General features: G+C 48.8%; 1 pseudogene across 1 annotated transcript; it reads left to right on the top strand.

The window, feature by feature from the left end:
• The first annotated feature begins 10,459 nt into the window (after nucleotides 1-10,459).
• On the top strand, nucleotides 10,460-16,731 carry LOC144116402 (palmitoyltransferase ZDHHC15B-like; annotated as a pseudogene). Its single transcript, XR_013311859.1, has 3 exons — nucleotides 10,460-10,935; nucleotides 15,296-15,613; nucleotides 16,269-16,731. The product of XR_013311859.1 is annotated as a palmitoyltransferase ZDHHC15B-like (transcript).
• The last annotated feature ends 7,210 nt before the right edge of the window (nucleotides 16,732-23,941 follow it).

Here is a 23,941-nt window from a genome sequence, read left to right as displayed (position 1 = left end):
ACTTCGACCCCCTGGGGATCTTTAACGTGCACTGACATCGCACAGCACACGGGCGCCTTAGCGTTTTGCCTCCATGAAAACACAGCCACCACGGTCGGGTTCGAACCCGGGAACTCCGGATCAGCAGCGGAGCACGCTTACCACTGAGCCACCGCGGCGGGTTGCGATTTTTGCAAGAGTGGTTTTGCGACCACCTTCGGCTGCTTTGTTTTACCGTTAAGAAGTTTCCTCATATCCGCCATTTCTTTCTTTATGGTGTATAGCTCTCTGGCTCTCTTAGCGAGCTTCTCTACCAGTTCCTTCTCCTGAGCGGTTTCCCAAGGGGAGGTCTTACCCGACCAGCTCAACCTTTTTCCTGTGCTTCTGTTCTTGCTTGAGCCTATTCCTTTGCTCGAGCTACTGTCTCTGTCAGGACCCGAGCTGGCGCCTCCGCTCCCCAGTAATGGTGGGAAGGAGCTCAATTTGCTTCTCCCCCGGTAGCCTTAATTGGCGGTTTTCATTGTGGTCCCTGGTCCTCGATCTTGCCTGCTGTCCGGAGTCATGTTGCCCCTGGTCGTTGTTGGCTTTATAGGGTTCTTTCTTGGCCAGCCTATACTTGCTGTTCCGGCTGCCGGTGTTCCCCGCGTACGGTGCAATCGGGCTTGCATGTCGGCAGTTCTCCCTCCGGTGGGTCTGGGTGGTCTTCGCCGCACCTGCAGCAACGATTTACTCGTACCTTATAGCATACACACGTCCTGTGTCCCGTCTTCCTGCAGTTGTAGCGGATCTCTACCCGCTCTCCGTACAGGTAGACGATGAACACTGATCCCCAGTAGAAGACTTGTCTAAGGAGTTTTTTCTCTCCAAAGGTGATCGGAATAGATCTCCACTTGCCAATTCTGGCGTTGAGTACGACGATGTCTGAGTTGCGTTTGATGAAGCCTTGGCGGACTTCTTCTGGTGTTCCGATATCATAGGCGTTGCATACCACGCCGTTATTGGCGTCGTCGGGAATCGCGACTTAGGGTACCATGTCGAAGGTCTTTTCCCCGATAACTCTCGTCTCGATCCCGTCGTAGGTGCTCGCGCGTTGACGATTCGGTGTGCTGATCGTGTACGTGTTGTTCACGGAGTTGATTCTTGAAGTGTCTTCGTCCTGGAAGTCTCCATGTGCTGGTTGCGCGGGCCCGCACGTGGCCTGCAGTAGGTGATATGGCACGTAATCGTTCGAATTCCAGCCTCTGGGCCTGATGATTGTTTATATCCGCTCTCCAAGAGCTTTGGCATCGGTGCCTTTTTTGGATCTTGGGGTCTTGCCCCTTTTTCTGAGTGTTAGTCGATTTCTTCTTCCCGGAGCCGTGCTCGCCATCGTTCCCGCCGAAGTTCCCGACGGCGTTCGTGCCAGCGTTTCGGCTGGCGTTCGCGGGCCTCCCGCTTTTTTTTCACCGTGCGTTTGTGCACGCCGAGAACGGTCCCCCACTCACCGTTCTCAAATTCCGAGGGATCCAGTTCGTCGCCGTCGGCGGCGTTTTACATCGCGGTGGTCTCAGGGCCGCCACAGGGGCCGGCTCCTGTCGATGCAGGGGTTGCTACGTTAGGTCTGGGCGTTAGGCCCAGCTAGCTCTCACTCGTGCGAGAGGTGAAAAAATCCCATGAAATGTGAACTAGACCACCGTTCCCTGAAATCTGGTGTCCTCTTGCACAGAGTGACAATCGGGATCTGTTCGCTGTGCTTTCCTGCCCGCAGGCCCAAGTTGAACGCCGAAAAACAGAGCATGCGACGCACGTCCGCACCACTGGCCGGTCTAAAAAATTGGTTTTGGGGGAAAGAAAATGGCGAGTATCCGTCTCACATATCGGCGGACACCTGAACCGCGCCGTAAGGGAAGGGATAAAGGAGGGACTGAGAGAAGAAAGGAAGAGAGAGGGCACCCGTAGAGTACGGCTCCGGAATGATTTCGACCACCTGGGAATTTTTGACGTGAACTCACATCGTACAGCACACAAGCGCCTTTGCGTTTCGACTCCATCGAAACGCGGACGCCGCGGTCTGGTTCGAACCCGTGTACACCGGATCAGTAGCCGAGCGCCTTAACCACTGAGCCCACCGCGGCGGGTGAGGCCTGTCTCGTAGAATCGCAGAATTAAGGAGATTGCAGGGATACGGTGGCCGCAGCCTGCAAAGGACAGGGTTATTTTGAGAGACATGGGAGAGGCTTTTGCTACACAGTGGGCGTAGTCAGGCTCATGATGATGACGAATCATGGCTGAGTGGCGCCTTGCAATATACTAATGCGAAAGGATTACTTGGCTATGTAGGCAGCTGACGTGTCCTCAAAAAGCGGATGCAAATGGGGAAGCAAATTGTGTAAGAAAAATGGGTCACACGATATGACGTCATTCGCTAGTGTATACTAGTCATGACTGAATGTCTATGACAATTGGTATATAAATAGAGTGTCATGAGTGAGTCGTTCTACTTGAGTCATGAGTCCGAAGTCATGAGTCAAGACGGGAATCATAATCAATGTGGTCATGGCCGGAGTCATTGTCTGAGGAAGGAATTGAGTCGCGGTCATCAGTCATGATCATAAGTCATAGACAAAAATGGGCCACAAAAAGTGCTGAGTCATTGGTCACAACAAAGAACTGAGTCATGGTTCACAAAATTGGTCCCAAATGTGTCGAGTCAGGGGTCCCATAATCGGTCAGAAAACAGTTTAAGGCGTGGTTGAGGTGTCCACCGAGATCGGATCTGAGAGCTACTGCGCCCTTTTCCTAAAAATGGTTGCTGTGTCATTTCCTTTCCTCAACAAATAAAACCAAAAATCCTCGAAACGGATGCTTTCGCATTCCTCCACGTAAACAGACATAAGTTCCCTCAGAATTGTTATTTTTTTCCAAAGATTATTGTAGAGCTAAATTGGTCTTGAGTAATGGTATGTCAATGTGAGGTTCTTCGTCCTGAAACGTCACAAGGCACACCGTAGTAGAGTGCTCAGGATTATTTCTCAATATCTGAGTTTCATTAACGCGTGTTGAAATCGCATAGCACACGGGCACTTTTCACTTCGCCGCCATTAAAATGAGGCGGTGTTGGCTAGAATTGGACATACGACCCTGGGTTGAGCAGTTGAGCGCCAAAGCCACAGATAGCCACCACGCGAGGTTGCCTTGGATAAAAGAGCAAAGGGCATGCAAGTGCTTTTTGCCTGACGAAGACTCACAGATGCCCATAGGCTCACAGATATATGACGGAAGCCTCTGACTTCACGTAGGAAGAAGCGGAGATAGGACCCATGCTTAACCATCGCAGCCTGCTGTGCATAAAGTTATCTCTTAAAGCATCGTCGTCATCAGCCTGACTACGCCACCTGCAGGGCAAATACCTCTCCCACGTCTCTCCCATACGCTGTACGAAAGAATATATTCTTACACCGTGCTGCGCCCACCGTATGTCCGCAAACTTCTTAATCTCATTCGCTCACTTAACTTTTGCCGCCCTCTGCTACGCTTGCCTTCTCTTGGAATCTACTCCGTTACCCTTAAGGACCAGCGGCTATCTTTCCTTCGCATTACATGCCCTGCCAAACCCATTTCTTTCTCTTGGTTTCGACTAGAATGTCCTTAACCCGCATTTGTTCCCTCACCCACTCAGTCCACTCTTGGTCTCTTACCGTTACACCTATAATTTTTCTTTGCATGGCTCGCTGTGTTATCCTTAACTTGAGCTGAACCCTTTTTGTTAGCTCCACGTTTCTGCCCCGTAGCTGCTATTTCCACATCACACGGTTTCTCGTCACGGGCGCGATTTGCGGGGCGGGGAGGGGGGGGGGGGGCGCTTGCCCCCCAAGCGAGAACTTTAACGTAAAAAATCCTACTGAATCCCACCTTTTGGGCGCAGAAAGTCGAAGGCATGCAAGCTTCAAATATAAAAGCCGTCACCTCCACAGTTGCGCCCTTTAGCACTGACACACAAATTGGCCCCGGTTTCTCAGCGTAGTTGTCTGTGTGCTCAGAGATGAGGAGGACGCGCATGAAAGCGCGAGTCATTTGACTTTGAATTGAAAATTTATTTCTACACACACATTACAGTGGAAAAAGGGGACACTGGGCACAAAGCTGCATAATGCAGCTTGAAGTAGCACCCAGTGCCCCTTGAATACAACGACAGCAGTGTGTTTCGCGAACATCAGGCTGAAGTTGAGCTGAATATCCCCATCAAAACAAACAAAGAAAAAGGACAACAATAGTGTAACCCTGACCGCGTACACAACAGAGATGCAGATAAACAATAGGAACAATAGACGATATAATACGCCAAACCTATTTACATTGATGCCACAATAGATACGAAAATGGACATGACAGATAATAACTTTCTTTGAGATGTCTTCTATACAAACATTATTCTCTGCCAATGTGTTGAGGTAATTTCCTAGGTTATAGGATAAGGACTGTTTACGGTACAAAGTACGGCAAAAGGGTAGAAGCCAAGGTAAAAGACATCGGGTATTGTACACTGGTGTGTATTGATGTAGATTAAAGGCTGCAAGGAACAGTTGATTGTTTGTTTTAACTGCATTTTTGTATGCACATAACAATATGAACGGGTGCAATATATCAACAGACAAAATACCATATTGTATTAAGTAAGGAAACGCATGGGAATGCCATGGTACATTTGCAATCAATCTGACAGCACGCTTCTGTGCAACTAAGATCTTGTGTTTGTTATCTCATCTTCCTCCTCTGCCTTGCGGACACTGATTGTTTGGCGTGCATTAGTGGCTAACGCAGTTAAAAAGCCAGACTGCGAATTCAGTGGCACATCAGTTGCTTCGCGAGGAGAAAAATGGATGAACGGTTAAGGCAGAGCGTCGTGCTCGGGTCGCTGCACGTAATCGGGAGACAAGGGGCGCTAACTTGAGGCGGGTCAAACGTAGGTAGAATGCGCTTGGTCTACGGTGGCCGCAAACGCACTACAAGACGAGGTGCGCGCTCCCGTAACATGAAAACAATCATCGTGCTGTTATACACGGCGTCATAATTGCGTTAATCCTTTTGCGAATCAGGGCGCTGATCACTCGCCATACTCTTGAGGCAATTGAATTGTGCAGCATTGGAATGGAACGTGTAGTCGTCACCAGCAAACATAGCTCGATACTCAAAACGTAACGCGCGTAAGAACGCTTAATGACTCGCTCATTCTCGCGTATTCGCCGATCACGACAGCCAAGCGCATGGGAACTAGAAATTTAGTCTACACGGACACCCGCCGCGGTGGCTCAGTGGTTAGGGCACTTGGATACTGATCCGGAGCTCCCGGGTTCGAACCCGACCACGGCGGCCGCGTTTCGATGGAGTCGAAACGCAAAAGACGCCCGTGTGCTGTGCGATGTATGTGCACGTTAAAGATCCCCAGGTGGTCGAAATTATTCCGTAGCCCTCCACTACAGCACCTCTTTCTTCCTTTCTTCTTTCACTCCCTCCTTCATTCCTACCCTTACGGCGCGGTTCAGGTGTCCGCCGGTATATGAGACATATACTTCGCCATGTCCTTTCCCCTCAAAACCAACCAACCAACCAACCAGCCTACGCGGACTGTTGTAATGGGTAAACAGCTTTGAAACTTTCGCTCCTTGCAAACGTGTACGGTAGCATTCTCCTATGAGGTCAAAAGACTCAGAAATAGGTCAGTGAATGGCATTGCTTTTGAGTGTCATCTCGAATTGTGTGCGCTTGGGCGGCGGTCTTATGCTAGCCCTATAGGAACGAACAGTTTTGTTAATTAGTGCCACTGCTTTAACACAGATACCACGAGTAGATTCTGTACGGATTCTTCTTGCGGTTCGTTCCGTCCTTGTATACCAGTGGCAGCTATCCCAGGTGACACAGCATATGGTTAGGATAAGAAAAATTGGAGGGGACATTTACGCTCTGCCTTAAGATTATGACGTGATAGAGTTAATGGGAAATGCCCACATATAAGAAATCGGTCATTCTCGTCTTTAGATTCATAGATCCCCGGGAGTCCTGAAACCACTCGTGGCACAGTGGTGCAGTAATTAAGTGATGCGCCACTGCGATGGAATGTGCTGCGGTGGGACTTGTGCGACTCAGGCTGCTTTTCTCGAGCGACCTTTCCCGACCAATCATTAATTTAGCTGCCATCTGCCACGTTGGTCAGTTTGCTCACAATCCGGTGGGCAGGTTGTGATGACACCACAAGGTCACGTGACCTAGGTAGCCCACCTATGTTTCTTCGGAGATTTTTCGCTCACAACGCTGACGCTGATGATGCCGGATTTTCTGCAAAAAATGAATCTGTAAGCAAATCGTTGTGAAATTCGACTTCAGGTCTTCAAATGCCGGAATGAATTTAACATCTATATTCGCGGACCTCTGCGTCTATGATGCCCGCTGTATACGTAATTAAGACCGAGCAGAATGTTATTTGATCAGCTCGGCTTGCCAAATTTGTTCAGGGCACAACAACAACAACACTGTTAAGACGCCCATACGCTCTTTCCGGAGCCCTCTGCTTCCCTTCTCTTTCACGCCAACCTCCTTCTCAGCAGACACCTCAACCACTTCGTGGAAGACCACGACGTGGTTGCGGTGTCTGCCGAGAAGTAAGATAGCTTCTATCTTTTCCTTCCTTTTTATTATCATTTTAATAAAAACCACTTACTACTACATTTTCTCAAAGATCGATTTTCAATTTTATTTCGCAACAACATCATGTTGTTCTATTAAAGCTCCCGTAAGAAGGCATTCTCGGAAGAATACAAGGACCTCTGATGGAGCTTCTGTTATCCCATAAATATGAGCCTTAATTCGGTCTGAGTGCGTATAATCTACCCTCCACCAGAACCTTCACACGAGGAAGCATCTTTCTTCATCCGTCTGCCGAGCTCCAATTGCGTTACCTGCCGCCGTAAAAACAGGAATGGTAAATCGAGTATGCCAGCGCCACTATTTACTTCCCGCTCACGGCGAGTCGCTAGAGGCGGATAAAGCAAAATACGTCTGCCGTCATTTCCCAACAGAAAACGGGTCTCTTTTAACATCAACGGGTTATCAACATGTGAGATTTTCCTGGAATTTTTGTAGAACTCGGCACCTTGAAGTCTCTCTGACGAGGCAGCGCTGCCGTATCCGTCCTATATCGCCACAGGTCTGGTTTGGCGCTCTCTCCCCTCTGCGCAATTTGCCGCGAACCCAAATCTATATCTTTTTTGACTCTACTGCCACCGCTACACCTCATTGAGAAAAAGGTTGCTGGAGGAGCCCTTGCAACATCTTGGCCTTAGTTTGAGCTGTCCACTCATGCTGTCATTTAAATTTAAATTGGTTGTAGGGGGAAAGGAAATGGCGCAGTGTCGGTCTCACATCTCCACCACATTTGGGTTCAGCTACAGGTCTGTCCCGCAGATCAAAATTTCTTGCTGGAATTTCATCATCCACCTTGCTAAACCTTACAATATTTTCTATTCTTTGGGTTAGTTCATTTTTAAATATTTTAGATATCATTTTTTAGTTTCAAAATCATTTTTTTTCTGTCCAGTCCATGCTCTACTTGACTTAGAACCCACTGATGTTGCATTTGCACGTGAGTTTAATCCAAATTTATTTATTCTTTTCATTTTGTTAAATTGTTATTATTATTTAGGCCTTGTAGATGTACAGGCGAATAGCAATGTATGCCTCCCGATTCTTGGCCGATCCCGCAGTGTGGGTATGTGTCATATATTGTAATGCCAACAACGACAACTAAGTATAAAGACGACTTCGCCTCTGCCGCTTGTTCTGTTGTAAGCCAGAACTCTTGGCGCCATCCTCCGTGTACACGGGGGGTTGGTAGTCCTGACGACCGGAGCTGAAACTTCGCTGTGCGGTCACACGAAATATTGTTTTTGTTAGCCTTACAAAAGATGGCACATACCCACACTGGGGGATCGTCCAAGAATCGGGAGGAAGAGGTTGCTATTCCCTTGTACATAAAGAGGGAAAACAAAAAGCACGCGGAAGTGCAACAGTGGTGGATTCTACCTCAAATAGGGCATGGACTAAAAAGAGATGAGAATTTGTATGAACAAGACAGAGAGAGAAAATATCAATAAATTACTATGTCAAAATATGATAATGCACAGAAAAGAAAATATTGTAACGTTTAGCAAGTCAGTCGATGAGATTCCAACAAGAAATTTTGAACAGCGATGCAAAGAGATCGTGGCTGAACCCAAGTGTGATGACGCCAAATCATAGCAAGAGCGGGCTGCTAAAAATACGGTCAAAATACTGCAAGGGCTCCTCCAGAAACCCTCCCATCTACTCATCCTTCCAATCCCTAAGAACAGGTACCCTGAGCACGATGGAGAACGCAGGGCAGCCCGCGCCGAAGCTCTGCACAAGCTCTATGACAACAGTTCCGAGGTAGTCTACGTGGACGCAGCAGCGCACTCGTCGGGCTCCCGCATGATTCTCGTTGTCGCTAATAATCAGGCCCGACTAATCGCATCAGGATCCGTCACCAGAGACTCACCGGAAGTTGCAGAGGAAGCGGCCATCTTCACCTCTGCCATCAAAATTCTCGCCGACTCGAAATCCGCCCTATCCAATTTCGCCAAAGGCCTGATATCCCGCACCGCGGCTCGTCTTCTACGCTTCTGGCACCCCATACATCCCGTAACCCTTATCAGGAACTGCGCGCACGCAGGCATCCCGGGTAACGAGGAGGTGCGCTCCCTCGCCCGAGGTCTCACTTTCCGGGCCGGGGTTGGACCTCCTCCACCATCCCAGGAGCGTCTTGCTTACGTTCAAAGATATTCTTACCTACTACCGAGATACCCGGTGCGTTTACGCACCGCCGGCTCCCTCCCTAACCTTAACCTAGGCCTCCCACTGGCGCCGACTCCAGACCCGAACTACTCCCTAACGTATTCGCCATCATACCCGCTACCCCGATCAATTCCTCTCTTCTTGTAAGCTCTGCGGGAAACCGGGAGACTTTCTTCACGTCCTCCTCACATGTCCTACCTTCCCACACCCCCCACCCAAACCACGGCGGAGTTATACTGGGAGACTCCTGGCCAGCTCCGCTGCTGCTGCTGACCAGCGCCGGAAAATTACCGACGCCCTGAAGCGGATTGGTCTCTAAGGGCTGTCCTCCAAGGGTTGCCTCGTGCCATGTTAGGAGTCTGCCCTCCTCTGTATTGCTTGGCAATAAATGTTTCCACCACTACCACCTCCAGCAACTTTCTTCTAAAAGAGGTGAAGCAGCTACAGTAAAGCCAAAAATGATCGATAGATTCAGGCTCAGGGCAAAATGCACACGCGATATTTTGGTTGGTTGGTTGGCCTCATATAAAGCTGGCACATACCCACTACAGGGGAGTTACCAAGGCACAGGCAGTTAACTGCTCGAGACAGGAACGTTTTGAAGAGAAAATGTGTAGTAATAGTGTATAGGATGACAGATTGGAAGACGCAGACAGGGGTCCTGTTAACTTGTAGATCGAAGATTGGACAATGGCTTAATGTGCATTACCGTATACAACGCCTGTGATGTTGTTGTTGTTTCCTCAAAAGCACATACCCACGGTGGGGGATTGTTGTTGTTGTTGTTGTCCACATACTATGGCACATGCCCACATAAGTGGATTGGCCAAGAATTGAGGGGCACAGAAAATTTATGAGGTAAATAATACGTGGACGAAATTAAAATGAATGGTAAGGACGGAAGAAGCAAACAAAAAGAAGCAACGAAATGAAACGGGAAATGCACAACGCACGCAGGAGATCGAGACTGATGTTTATAGCCGAGTAGTTAAATGATAATGATAATTGTAATAATAAAAATAATATTGAAAAAATAAAAAAATAACAATGTAGCCGTCTTGATTCCATTAAAATATTTTGCACGGCAGTAAAAACAGACTTGTGGCTGTACCCAAGTATGGTGGCTCCAAACGACAGTAAGACTTGGCTGTTCAAACAAAGGGCAAGCTGTTGTAGAGGTTTCTCTAAAGAACGTCTTCGCATCATGGTGTACCGGCGACAAAAAAACAAAAAATGGTCCATGGTTTCGTTCTCACCACAAAATGCGCAGACGGGATTAAGCGCCAACCCGGACCTGTGCAAATAAAACTTTAAGGGTGGAATCCGGCAGCGGAGCCTTGGTAGAGATACCTACACCTGCCGTGAATGGCATGATTGCCTGCTCCACGAATACTTCAGGCGCAGGTAATCATCAGATCTTAAAAGAGATCCAGTTGTCATTCTTAACAAATTTTGTCGCCAGAACCTCGCTGCTGTAATGTACGCTGTAGCCGGAACGATAGGTAGCATGGGGCCATTGTGGAACGCCTTTGCCAGGCAGTCCAGGTTTCAATTCTGTACTGAACGAACTTCCTTTTCTTTCCATGACACGCCCATCAGCATCGCAGCAGCGCGTGCTGCCACCAACCGCATTCCACCTTCCAGAAAGTCGACCGCGGCTCCACTTCAGGCACCTATACTCGCGATGGCGACCTCCTCGGGTGGCTCCGAGTCGGCCCGCCGCCGCCGCTCCAACCACGAGTTCGTCGCCTGGCTTCCGGTCGCCATGGTGGTTTGCCTGTTCGTGTGGGCCTACTACGTGTACATCTTTGTGTTCTGCGGCTCCCTGGTCAAGGAAGGCGCGCAGCGCTTTGCCTTCAGCACCGTGTTCCACCTGCTGCTGCTGCTGCTGTGCCTCTGGTCGTTCGTGCAGACCACCGTGACCGCAGTGCCGCCCATCCCAGGCTACTTCGGCCTCAGCGAGAGCGACCAGCGTCTGCTGGAGCAATGCGCCGACGACGAGGCCCGCGGAGAGTTCCTCGATATCCAGGCGGAGAACCGGGGCGTGCGCTTCTGCGAACGCTGTCAGCATGTGAAGCCCGACCGAGCGCACCACTGCTCCCAGTGCCGTAGGTGAGGGTTCGCTATGGCCCTGCTATGTACAGCCTTTGTAAAAAGGAAGTGGCTATATTGCCGGCAGCCGGCAGATTCTCCAGAAAAATACACAGGAGGCTTTCTTCCTGTCTTCTCTCAGTCCCTCCTTTGTTCCTTTCCTTACGGCACGGTTCAGGTGTCGGCCGAGATGCGACAGATATTGCGCAATTTCCTTTCCCCAACAAACAATTTTCATTTTGATAATAAACCCGCCGCGGTGGCTCAGTGGTTAGGGCACTCGTCTACTGATCCAGAGTTCCCGGGTTTGAACCCGACCGCGGCGGCTGCGTTTTCATGGAGGAAAAGCGCTAAGGCGCCCTTGTGCTGTGCGATGTCAGCGCACGTTAAAGATCCCCAGGTGGTCGAAATTATTCCGAAGACCTCTACTACGGCACCTTTCTCTTCCTTTCTTCTTTCACCCCCTCATTTATCCCTTCCCTTATGGTGCGGTTCAGGTGTCCAACGATATATGAGACAGATACTGCGCCATTTCCTTTCCGGAAAAAACCAATAATATTATTTTAATAATAATAATAGTAATAATAACTCGTATTTGGGGAAAGGAAATGGCGCAATATCTGTCTCATATATCGTTGGACACCTGAACAGCGCCGTACGGGGAGATAAAGGAGGGAGTGAAAGATGAAAGGGTAGTGGAGGGCTCCAGAATAATTTCGACCACCTGGGGATATTTAACGTGCACTGACATCGCACAACACGCGGGCGCCTTAGCGTTTTGCCTCCATAAAAACACAGCAGCCGCGGTCGGGTTCGAACCCAGGAACTCCGGATCAGTAGCCGAGCGCGGTCGGGTTCAAACCCGGGAACTCCGGATCAGTAGCCGAGCGCGCTAACCACTGATCCCGAGTTCCCGGGTTCGAACCCGACCGCGGGGGCTGCGTTTTTATGGAGGCAAAACGCTAAGGCGCCCATGTGCTGTGCGATGTCAATGCACGTTAAAGATCCCCAGGTGGTCGAAATTGTGATTTTCATGTCCCCTTACAGCGCGGTTCGGGTGTCCACCATATATTTGAGACGATTACTGTGGCATTTCCTTTCCTCAAAAACAAATTAAAAATTTTCTGGTGTCTTATTATTGGTTCGCTGTAGTCACATGACGTGCACCCCTCTCTCCCCCTCGTTTGTGAGGGTTTTTTGTTTTTATAAAAGAGAAAAAGAAACAGGATAAATCAATATTAGTCCCCCCGCCCCCACGGGGAGTGTGTCCCTTTAGGTAGCTAGTTAGTTTAGTTTATGGGGGTTTAACGTCCCAAAGCGACTCAGTCTATGAGGGCGCCGCAGTGAAGGGCTCCGCAAATTTCGACCACCTGGTGTTCTTTAACGCGCACTCTGTGATTCTTTGGGTTAGCTTTGATTACCGGCAGTTTTATTGCGCAGGGTATATTGTGCCGGCCAACAGTTGGAAGAAGAATTCCAGGAGTGTTGTTTCATTAGCTTTGTGCCGTTATTTGACTAGAATTAGCCAATCGGGTCAAAATGCCGGCAATGTTCCCTGCGGGCTATTTTTCCGGGTGCCGGCACACTGGTTTCTTCATAACAATACGCACTCTTATAGGAGTCTGCTTTTGAAAAAGCCTACTTTTTCAAAATTACTTAGTCTTCCCTGAAGCACTAAAGATAACCAGGTGGTCGCAATTATTCCGGAGAGCTCCACTACGACACCTCTTTCTTCCTTTCTGCTTTCACTCCCTCCTTTATCCCTTCCCATACGGTGCGGTTAAGGTGTCCGCCGATATGTGTGACACATACTGCGCCATTCACTTTCCCCGAAAACCAATTGTCAGTTTTCAATTTATGCCTTTTTTTATCCCGCCGCGGTGGCTCAGTGGTTAGGGCCCTCGGCTACTGATCCGGAGTTCGCGGGTTCGAACCCGACCGTGGCGGCTGCGTTTCGATGGAGGCGAAACGCTAAGGCGCCTGTGTGCTGTGTAGTAGTAGTAGAAAACATTTATTCCAAAAAGATAGGATAGAGAGGCGAAAATACAGATTTTGGGTGGAGTCCTTATTTCAGGACCCCAATGTCCACCGCAGTTGCTATTGCTTGGGATATCAGCTTTCGCTGCGTCGCCAAGTCAGAGCTGAGCAGGGCAGACTCCCATTGTTCCTCGGAGTGATGTTTGTCTAGTTCGGGGGGCTTGGGACCGGAGCGGCCCTACGTTACGTGATATGTTGTTGGAATTCCGCCACACCAGGGGCAGATTCTGTCATATCTGTCGGGGATGATGATGTAGTACTTGTGCAGGTTAGGAAAGGTGTTCGTCTGTAGTTGTCGCCATTCCATCGCCTCTGCCGCCGTTAGCTTACGGTGTGGTGGGGGATAGACTTGTCTTTGTGTTCGGAGAAGGAGGAGGCGCTCGGCGTACGTAGAGGGGAGATAGGTGAGGTCGGGGAGGTTAGTCGCTCGGTTAGTATATCCTCGAGCTAGACTGTCCGCGGCCTCGTTTCCCTCGAGGCCCTCGTGCCCAGGAGTCCAAGTGATTTGGTGCTTGCATGCGGAATCTTGAACTTGTGGGGTAGTCAGAATGGGAGCGACGGAATGTGGAAGTCTGTCAGAGAGGAAGAGGCGACACGCGGAATGGGAGTCGGTAATAATTTTGACCCATTTCCCGTAGCATCGCCGTGTAGGATTGCGAGGGCAATTGCAGCAGTTTCTGCTACTGTGGGAGAGCAGTTCCGTGGGGACGCGCTGGCGATTTCCTTGAAATTGGTGCCCAAGACGACCGCCACCGCGTTTGTTGAATCGGGGTACATGGTTGCGTCGACGTATACAACATTTTGTGCCTGTCGATGTTTGCGGCGCAGATAGTCCACTCGCGCCTTTCATCGTCCCTTTTGTGTGTCCGAGTGCCTGTTCTTCTGGAGTGGAGCTACATACACGCGAGTTCGCAGAGTTGAGGTGCTGTGCGATGCCAGTGCACGTTAAAGATCCCCAGGTGGTCGAAATTATTCTGGAGCCCTCCACTACGGCACCTTATTCTTCCTGTCTTCTTTCATTTCCTCCTTTATCCCTTTCCTTACGGCGCGGTTCAGGTGTCACCCGACATGTGAGAGATACTGCGCCATTTCCTGTCCCCAAAACTAATTTTTATTTCCTTTCTCTAGCTACACTGCAGGGAAGGAAAACGTTATAAAGAAAAGTCGAGACACCTTTCATTGGGGTAGGATGAAATGAGTGAGAAAAGAGAGTGAAAGAAATGAAGCAAATGCACAATACGCATGCACAATCGGGCAGACCTCCACTGCGGCCCCTCTTTCCTACTTCCTTTTTGCCGTCCCTCCTTTCCTTTCTTCTCAGCGCTGTTGATTTGACCACTGAGAGTGACGCAGATTGAACCTTTCCATTTCTCAGAGCATGCGGCAGCGCTAGTCGTGAGGGCCAGTAATGGCTGATTACCCTAGCGCGCTGCTCAGTCGAGTCCACTACAGCCCTGGACTGTCCGAGGAGGAGCATACCCCCTTCTGATCTAGAACCTTCGACTAATAATATATGTAAGCCAAGGACACCGTAACAGGGGGGGGGGGTCGAGGGGGGCGGTCGTCTCCCAACATTCCTCCAGAGTGGTAAGCCCCCCCCCCCCTCCCAACAGTCTCCAATTGCCTGCACTCAGGTGAGATTTCTGGCAAACGGCTCAATTCAATTCTAGGACGTTATTTATATAGAGCACAGTGGGGCCGCAGTGGGGCTCAGCTAGTTGGCTTCGTAGCCAATCGTAAAGCATTTCGTTTCAGTAACCTAAAGAATCCTGTCGCCACAACAGAAGATTGTCTGACCACTGTTCATGAGCAAGATTAGCAGAATTGAGACAGACTGCACAAGCTTTTTTAAAGCACCCCATCGCTCCTCGTTTGTACAACTTTATAAAGCTGCCTATTTCTATTGGTTTTATATGTATTGACGAGTACACCTTTGAACAATGAAAGATAAGAAAAATATAAGCAAGAAATAGAAAATATATTACGAAAACAAGATTTTGAATAAATAATCAAATTAGAATACGATCTGGAAGGCTTGCTCTACCCGCTTAAAAATAGTTTATTCCCTGATTCAAGCAAAGTGCAGCAAGCAACGTGCTAGGCGGCCGGTCCGCGTCAGAACCTCTCGCGCAGTAACGCAGTTATGGTGCTCCGCCTTGATAGCTTTACTGTGACCGAATATAAAAACAAGCTAGGCAGCCTTGACCCAAATGGGATCGGAGACTTTTTTTGTAAAGCAGTATTAACGGATATAATTATCGGACGCGTGTGGACGTGCTCAGGTGCCATTATATTATGGGCGGACAAGCGCGCGACGAAACGTTAACCTGGCGCATGTTCGCAGGTGCGTTCCAAAAATGGACCACCACTGCCCTTGGTTCAACAACTGCGTCTGCTTCAGCACCTACAAGTTCTTCCTGCTCACCATCTTCTACGTGGTGGCCTTGTGCGTGTTCGGACTGGCCAGCGCCACGCATCACGTGGCTGGCGCCTGGTCCAGCAACGCCTCCACTTACGTCACGCTCAACTGCACCTTCCTCTAGGCGTTCGGCGTGATGCTGGTTCTGGTGCTTGGCTCCTTCCTCTACCTGCACTTCACCATGGTGTGCAACAACGTCACCACCCTCGAAGACCTGCGCCCCCATCTGTTCAAGGATGACAGGTATCGAACAAGCTGTCGACAGCCCAGCTTGTACATATTACACGTTTTGAGATGGTGTTGCTGACAAAAAGATTACGTGCAGACTAAGCCGATATTCTTAGTTTTTATTGAACCTGGGTAGTACAGTAGAAGGAATATACTTTATTCAGGCAGCAAATTAAGCGCAGAGCAGATGAACGGCTTGTCTGACCAGGGCCCGGTGATCCTCTGCTAGAAAAGACATCAGCCAGACACAGCAACAGAAAGGGGGAGTGGGGGGTTAATGGGGGCTTGGATGGCGACAGGACAAAGAAAAAAATGGTTCTCTAGGTTAGCATACAGGAAGGTATCTAAGGCAAGAGGGATCGGGAGGTAAGTGGTAGAGGTAAACACGCGTCGGAGTGGTGAGGACATTGGCTTGAACCTTGTGAAAGATGTGAAAGATGCTCTGGTAGTGGGGTAGAATTCTGAGTATCCTGCGTGCTTGACTCACTGAGAGGAGGGGTCGCTAGGTACTAGAGAAACAGCGCAAAAACGGCTTCCGCGGAAAAAAAGTTATCCCAGAGACACTGCTATCAGCACTGATTAGCGGGGACTTCACGCGCCTTGAACGTTCACACAAAAGAAAGGCGACAACGTACACTATCTGAAGACGCCATCGGTGCTCTTTGCGCAGAGACTCGTTCGACATTGGCTTCAGGGACAACATCGCCGAGGTGTTTGGCCACCGCAAGGCCCTCTGGTTCCTGCCGGTTTTCACCTCACTGGGAGACGGCGCCCGCTTCCCCACGCGGCTGCACCCGGACCGTTACGTCGACGGGCCTCCCGTCTCGGTGGTGGTCGAGGAGCGCAGGCCCTCTGTTCCGGTCCCTCCGTTGCCCGTGGTGGACGAGGTCCCCGAGTTGCCGGTTTTGACCTCGTGCCGCCGGCCCGTTCCATCGACGGAGGGCCCGCTAGGGGGCCTCACGCTGACTCCTTTCGTGGCACCGCCTCGCGGCAGTCTCTCCTTTCTTCCTCCGACGACGATCACAGTCGTGCCACCAACGGAAGCCGCGGCGTCTGTTCGGCTCTCTGAGAGCAAGAAGGATTTACCACCGATAGTAGCGGCATCGGCATTCAATTCTATGGAAGTGCGGTGACTCTGTGCTACGCTTCCGTCTCCACAGGCTTCCCGTGAACACAGCTTCTACTGTGGCATGTGCTGTCCGGGGTTGGGGGAAGGGGGTAGGGAAGGAAGCATCAAAGTGAAATGGAAAACGAACATATAAACATTCTTTCAGCTGCTTTAGCGTTCTTTAACAATTGTGACGATGTCATAGTGTGGCAGAATATTCTACTGGAAAGGGCCCTGGCGAATGGGTCGCTGTTTGCGTTTGTAAAATACTATTAAAAACTTGCTACAGCGAGATACTTAGAGCTCTGAGTATAGTGAAAGTGCGACAACTTGAAGGAGGAGGTTACAGAAAACGTAATAGTCATGAGAATTAGAAGCAAGTGCCATAGAATAAACTCATGAGTTAATGTCCTAGCTGAGATCTGGGGGAGGAAACTAATTTGGTTCTGAATATCTAACAAAAAATTCATACCCCACGGGGCCCTCATGGTAACATTTGGACGCAAAGAGAAGGAAGGCGTGACGGAAAGCAACAGCAAATGGAGAAATGAGCCGAATTTGCCCGGATTACATGAATGGTGTACGACAGGGCGAAATGATATTCGTAGGCGAGGCCTTTGTCCTTCAGTGGACAAAGACCAGGTTCTGATGAACTAGCTTCAGCACGCCCACCATCAGATTTGCCGCTGCAACTTACAAGGTTCTGGTACTTGTGTGTGTCAACAGGAGCCTGTTAGCGGTGACCTGTCGACCTGTGTCCGGTGTCTCCTAGAGCTTTGCTGCACTGTCGTCTCGACTGTCATCGGTTCCTGGTGAGGCCGTTCCACGGGTGAGGGATTAAACCAGGTTTTTGTCCTGTGGGAATTAGGGCTGTTGAATTGCTAGGCTTTTGACCATAGCTTCGACCTCCACAAGGGAAGCTCCAGCATCCTGGTTCGCCAGTGTGCGGTCTCAAAGCTTTCCTATGGAGTCTTTCAGTATTAATGGTTGCAAGGTGATCCCTGTGGCATTGGTACCTATTGGAGATGGAGCCATTGAACTCAAAAACTCTCGTATCATTCAGGAGCAACTGAAGCCTGGGACCAGCCGCCATCTGGAAATTTCAGAAGGAAGACCGTTTGGCAGAAGGGGTATAGAGTGCAAATCTTCTGGTTTAGATTGTGAGGCGGTCTTGCTTCAGTACGCATATTTCACCTGACTGCCGGTGAGACCATTTATTCCTTAACAGCTTGCCTGCACTAAGGGTTTATCGATTTATCCTTGAGCTTCACCCCATAAATTTTTCAGAATTTTCAAAATGCCGGTGCTGGTGTCTTCCGCTGTAAAAGGAAGGCTGGTGGTTCTCGGGTGCCCATAAAATCAGTTATTGCGTCTATTTCAGGGTCATTTGTCTTTGTGAACTAAAGATTTGGCCCTGTCTATAGCGTAGACTCACTGCAAACGCGGCCATTGCAGTGTGGGAACTGCCGGCGGTTTGACCACAGCACCAAGTCATGTAAGTCGGCAACACGCTGACAGTTGCGGAGACAATCTTCCATCAGATACCTGCACTTCTGATTCTTCCAGCTGTTGCGGTTGACGCTGTGCTAACCCAGCTGATGATCCCATATGTCCGAAGCGTGCAGATGAGCAGACTTTCCTGGAAATTGTTCGGCGGGACAGGTGCTCGCGAGCAGATGCGTACGCCCTGCTGGATAAAAAACGCGCTCATATGCAATAATTGTCCGCGCAGCTGGTAATGATGTAGAAGCGGGATTGACAAAGTCAGCTGTTGCTGTTGTGGAGAAGGCTTTTGCTGGTGTCCTCGATCGTATACGATCAGCACGTTCAGCAATGCCCTGTCCCGGGTGATCTCAGCACAGGATGCGTCATCTGTTTTGAGCAGCCAAACTCGGCCAACATGTCCTTCCTCCTGTGTCACTGTTGACTCAGCCGAACCTTCAACCTCTTTACATGAACGCCAGTATTGACGAATGTCAACGACAAACTCCCTGTAACGCTTGCCGCTTTGACATAGAAATGTTATGTCCAACTCGAAAACGTCGCTCTTCGTCCCCGCCGTCAAAAATTGATCGTGATTATGTCAAGACCAGAAAGGTGTCATCGGGTATCACGAGAAAACCGACGCGTTGAAAGACTCCGTTGCCGTCTCTTTTCTAAAACAATAGTCATGGCGGGATTAACAGTCCTCACGTACAACACGAGCGCTGCGTTGTACGTTTCTTTCGTCCGTGTCTTGTTTGCGCTGTTTCAGAATGAGTACCAACTCGCCCAGGCTTCTACTTTGGCGTACTTTAAGAAATGTTCACTTATTCAGGTCCATTGCGTTTGAGAGCACGCGCATCCTCCACTATCTCTGAATCATAGGCAATTCCAACATCCCTGGAAGTTCCCGAACAAAGTACAGGGGAAGAGACAATAGTTCGTTCCAGGGGCTGAGTTCTTTCAGATATGGAAGGCTGGGTAAGTTGAGAGGAAAAAGGTATCATGAGAGGGGCCATGCTAGCATGCATGACACTCATGCATAAGCTGAGCTGCCAGAACGTCAGTTAACCATTCCCAGACATTTTACAAGGATTTTAGCGCCAAGAATACACACAAGAAAGAAGACAACACGGGCGCTTTGTTTGTATAGACACTATCCGCTCAACACTCTTAGATATGAAAGCTTCCACGGCAGCCGCAATCGCCTGAGAGACCGTCGAATCTAACGTGACTTCTTGACAAGTGGTCATACCTGTGTAACCATAGGCTATCTATGTAACTTCTGCTAATGCCTTTCAGCATGAGCAGCATTTCAGCTCAGTTATCTCAAGGATGAAGGAGCGGCAATATGAGCGGTGTGCATCGTTGACCGCACCGTAAAAGCAGCACTTCTCGCTCTGGTCTGTGCAGGTTATTTGTACAAGCGTCCCCACAGTTTATGCACCGGAAGCTGGACTTGTAAGTTCCTGCACTATGGCCGTAGCATCGGCAGCTGTTGAACTGCAGATGACGACGTTAACAGCCACGCCTGAAAGGTCTGAGCTGGAGTTAAGCAAGAATCAACGCCCCGGACAAGCCCTTTCGTGCAGGCGAGATGGAAGGGAATAAAAGGTAGTCCAAGGAAAAGCAGTTATCTGTTACACAAGCGAGGTTGTAATTGTTGTGATCGCCTCTTCTCTCTAAGCGCCTAGCTGCTCTTTTATATGCATTTTATTGGCAGATACTTGAGAGTGACTACTGTGTGGCCTACTGTCAGCTTTTGACATGGCATAGACGTTGTGTATATTTGATTAAAGCTGACTGGAGTCGGGTGCTATATCTTGGGCTTAAAAGTAAGACTGACTCTCCGCAAGCCATCTATCAGCGCCTTTTCTCTCGCAGTATAGATAAGTGCGCTCGTAATAGCGTAATCCATCAGTCAATAAAAAATGAAAGTTATAAATCCTTCTGCTTTCATCGCAAATGTATGTATGAACTTAAAGACGAGGAAGACGAAGCTTGAGCGCATAATCGCAACGTTCTTTCACAAAATTTACTTTTACTTTATGTACTTTTTAAGATTTTCTTTTTACGCGGCAGCATGTACCGCTCGTTCGGTCGAAAAGCCGTTGGCGTAGTAGTTGTATACTAGTAGTGGTCGTAATTGTCGGCACCGCGCGTCAGAAATAGACCATTCCTTACGGCGCGGTTCGGGTCACCGTTTATATAAACGATGGTTCGGGTATCCACCGAGATATGTGAGGTATATATATGCGTTATTTCCTTTCCTTAAAATCAATTTTCATTTCATTTTCCTTCCCTTACGGCGCGTTACCCGCCGCGGTGGCTCAATGGTTAGGGCGCTCGACTACTGATCCGGAGTTCCCGGGTTCGAACCCGACCGCAGCGGCTGCGTTTTTATGGAGGAAAAACGCTAAGGCGCCCGTGTGCTGTGCGATGTCAGTGCACGTTAAAGATCCCCAGGTGGTCGAAATTATTCCGGAGCCCTCCACTACGGCACCTCCTCCTTCCTTTCTTCTTTCACTCCCTCCCTTATCCCTTCCCTTACGGCGCGGTTCAGGTGTCCAAAGATATATGAGACAGATACTGCGCCATTTCCTTTCCCCCAAAAACCAATTATTATTATATTATAAATCTGCCCTTTTTTGAACAACTGGAACATCACGTCGACTCGATTTTTTGCGCGGCTCTGAAGGAAGCATGCACGCAAGCTTCCTTGCAAGTATTTAGTGTGTTTCACCTATGACTTCACACAATTTTTAATACTACGGTTTTTGTGTTAGAAGAGCGCTTTTTTCTGCACTGCGTTTCCAGCGGTGTAGTACATCAAAATATAGGTACACGACGTGCTAACTAGCGTGCTGATTGACTAATGCTGCACAGTTAACTTTTTAACTATTACTGTTAGGCTCCTTAATTACTGAGAGGCATGTTTTTACAATTTCAAAAACGCGGTTACTGTCGGCGCTGTGGCCCAACAAATTTGGCTAATTCGACGAGTTACGAGCACTGGAGAGCTTGCTTTGCCTGCGGGCTTTTAATAATAATAACAATTGGTTTTTGGGGAAAGGAAACTGCGCCTTATCTGTCTCATATATCGTTGGACACCTGAACCGCGCCGTAAAGGAAGGGATAAAGGAGGGAGTGAAAGAAGAAAGGAATTAAGGGGTGGCGTAGTAGAGGGCTCCGGAATAATTTCGACCACCTAGGGATCCTTAATGCGCACTGACATCGCACAGCACACGGGCGCCTTAGCGTTCTGCCTCCATAAAAACGCAGCCGCCGCGGTCGGGTTCGAACCCGGGTACTCCGGGTCAGTAGCCATGCGCCCTAACCATTGAGCCACCGCGGCGGGTCTGCAGGCTTCTCAAAAGCGCATTTATATTGGTGCGATGTAGGCGAAATTTATTGGGTCACAGCGCCGAGGGTAACCGCGCTTTCAAAATTCTAAAAACGTGCCTCTCAGTAATTAAGGGGCCTAACGGTAATAGTTAAAAAGTGAATAATTCAACATTAGTTAATCGACCTGCTCGTTAGTACATATTAGCTGAATTCTGATGCAATAAACCACTGACAATGCTATGCCGAAACAAGCGGTCTTGAACCCTCGAAACCCCTATTTTTAAAAATTATGTATAATCTGAGGTGAAGCACCCTGTATATTCACAGTTTTGTGAGGTAAGTGCATAGGCACGCTCTTTCGACGAACCCTCGAGATTTTTGAACGTCTTTGAAGAATCCAGCGCTGTGGCGTGGCTGGAAACGACCTTTGCTATCGTTTCAGTCAGCGAGTTCATCCTTCATTAAAAAAATATTATTGCGGACTCATATTAAGGCCTCAGAAGATGGACTGCATGTTCACCCAGATGTCGCTGGATGTCCAGCTCCGCCGAGTGCAGCCAGCGGCTCCAGTTTATGGGTGGGAGACAGGGAAAAGGAGGTGAGATTCTGGCAGTGCTATATGCCAAAACTGCGTATCCAGCTCTTTAAATTGAACTCGGGTTGTCGGTGTTGCAAACGCTCTGAAGCGGTTCTACCTCTTATGCACCTCGGAACCTGTAAATCATAAATTACTTTCATGCACTGCCTTTTGTGTAAACTAACAGAAAGCTGCAAAGGAGATCATATGTTGAATGCCCTAAACGTGGTGAGCATCACTAGTTATTAAAGCAAATTTACTCCTTACACTTTGCATAACTGATCACAAATAATGCATTTACTACGGTATATTTATAGTTGTCATTCTCACGGTGGGCAAATTACGCAGTAAAACATACCTTGGCTGTGTGTTCTGTTCACTATCCCAAAAGAAACAACAATGAACAAAGAAGTAAATGCACAACCACTTCCGAATACTAACATTTTGGATAACCTTGTCTTTTTCTCCCCGTCTTCCAGATTATACCCCCATTTATTTGGCTGAGTTTCTAGCGGTGGTTCTTGCGGTGCGCAAGATACCTCACATTTTTTCCACGGTAGTAATAATTAGGGACTCGTTATTCTTATGCACTTCACTATCCGCGTCTGCCGAATCACTATCATTTCGCATACTCAGGTTTACGATCCCTCCTCAAGTCCAATCAACTCGGTTTGTTTGGTTTCCTGGACATAGGGGCCTTCATTTCAATGAATCGGCTGATGCTTTATTGAAGGCAGTCCAGAGTGGTGCAATCGTTGACCTCCTACCAACCTGTGTGTTCGTTATGGCTTGCTTGCTTGGATGATTTTCAACCCTTTCTGATCCCTTGGAGGAGCAAACTTGGCGATCCCGGTAACTTCAAGTTTGCGGGATCTCAGTTTCCTTCGCGCGACTATGTTGTTGTGTGCCACAGCTAACATTTTACCTCTACATGCCTGGTCCAGCGATCTCCCACCGTGTCCGTCATGTGCTGAGCCAGAAATAATAGATCACTTTCTTCTCTTTTGTCGCCGCTACACATAGCTAAGGAAGCGACTCTAGTTTCCGGAAACTTAGTTTGCGCCTGACTTCTGCGGTTGTTCTATCTCTTGGCGTGTCTATGCTAGGATGTACCTATGGGAATTGTTGCTTCGCCATTCAAAATTTTCTATACTCAAAACCCGCCGCGGTGGCTCAGTGACTAGGGCGCTCGGCTACTGATCCGGAGTTCCCGGGTTCGAACCCGACCGCGGCGGCTGCGTTTTTATGGAGAAAAAACGCTAAGGCGCCCGTGTGCTGTGCGATGTCAGTGCATGTTAAAGATCCCCAGGTGGTTGAAATTATTCCGGAGCCCTCTACTACGGCACCTCTCTCTTCCTTTATTCTTTCACTCCCTCCTTTATCCCTTCCCTTGCGGCGCGGTTAAGGTGTCCAAATATATATGAGACAGATACTGCGCCATTTCCTTTCCTACATAATAAATTATTATTATTTAAACGACTGCCATCATGATCTGTAGTTTTACACCTTTTATTCATTTATTTCGGTCTTCTCATTTTTTTATATTCCTATTGCTGTTTTTCTTTTCTTACCACCCTCAACCATCTCTGAGAGAAACTGATTTGCTCAAATTTGGAATATCGTCTCATTTCTGCCACATGCAATCTACAAAAGTGGTAGTCACGGCCTGGTCATGGCCAATGGCTATTGTGAGTTTGCGCGATTTTTATCCGGCCAACAACAACTGATATCTTTGCCTTCCTTTTTTTAGCCGATCCTCTAGTGCGGGTACGGGTCATCTTTTGTAAGGGCAACAACAACAGCCTCCTTGTATATCCTGGAGGGCCAGCAG

This window comes from Amblyomma americanum, chromosome 1 (genome assembly GCF_052857255.1).
Source record: "Amblyomma americanum isolate KBUSLIRL-KWMA chromosome 1, ASM5285725v1, whole genome shotgun sequence".
NCBI lineage: Eukaryota > Metazoa > Arthropoda > Arachnida > Ixodida > Ixodidae > Amblyomma > Amblyomma americanum.
Note: the sequence above shows the minus strand (reverse complement) of the source record. Positions and strands in the feature narration are given on the sequence as shown.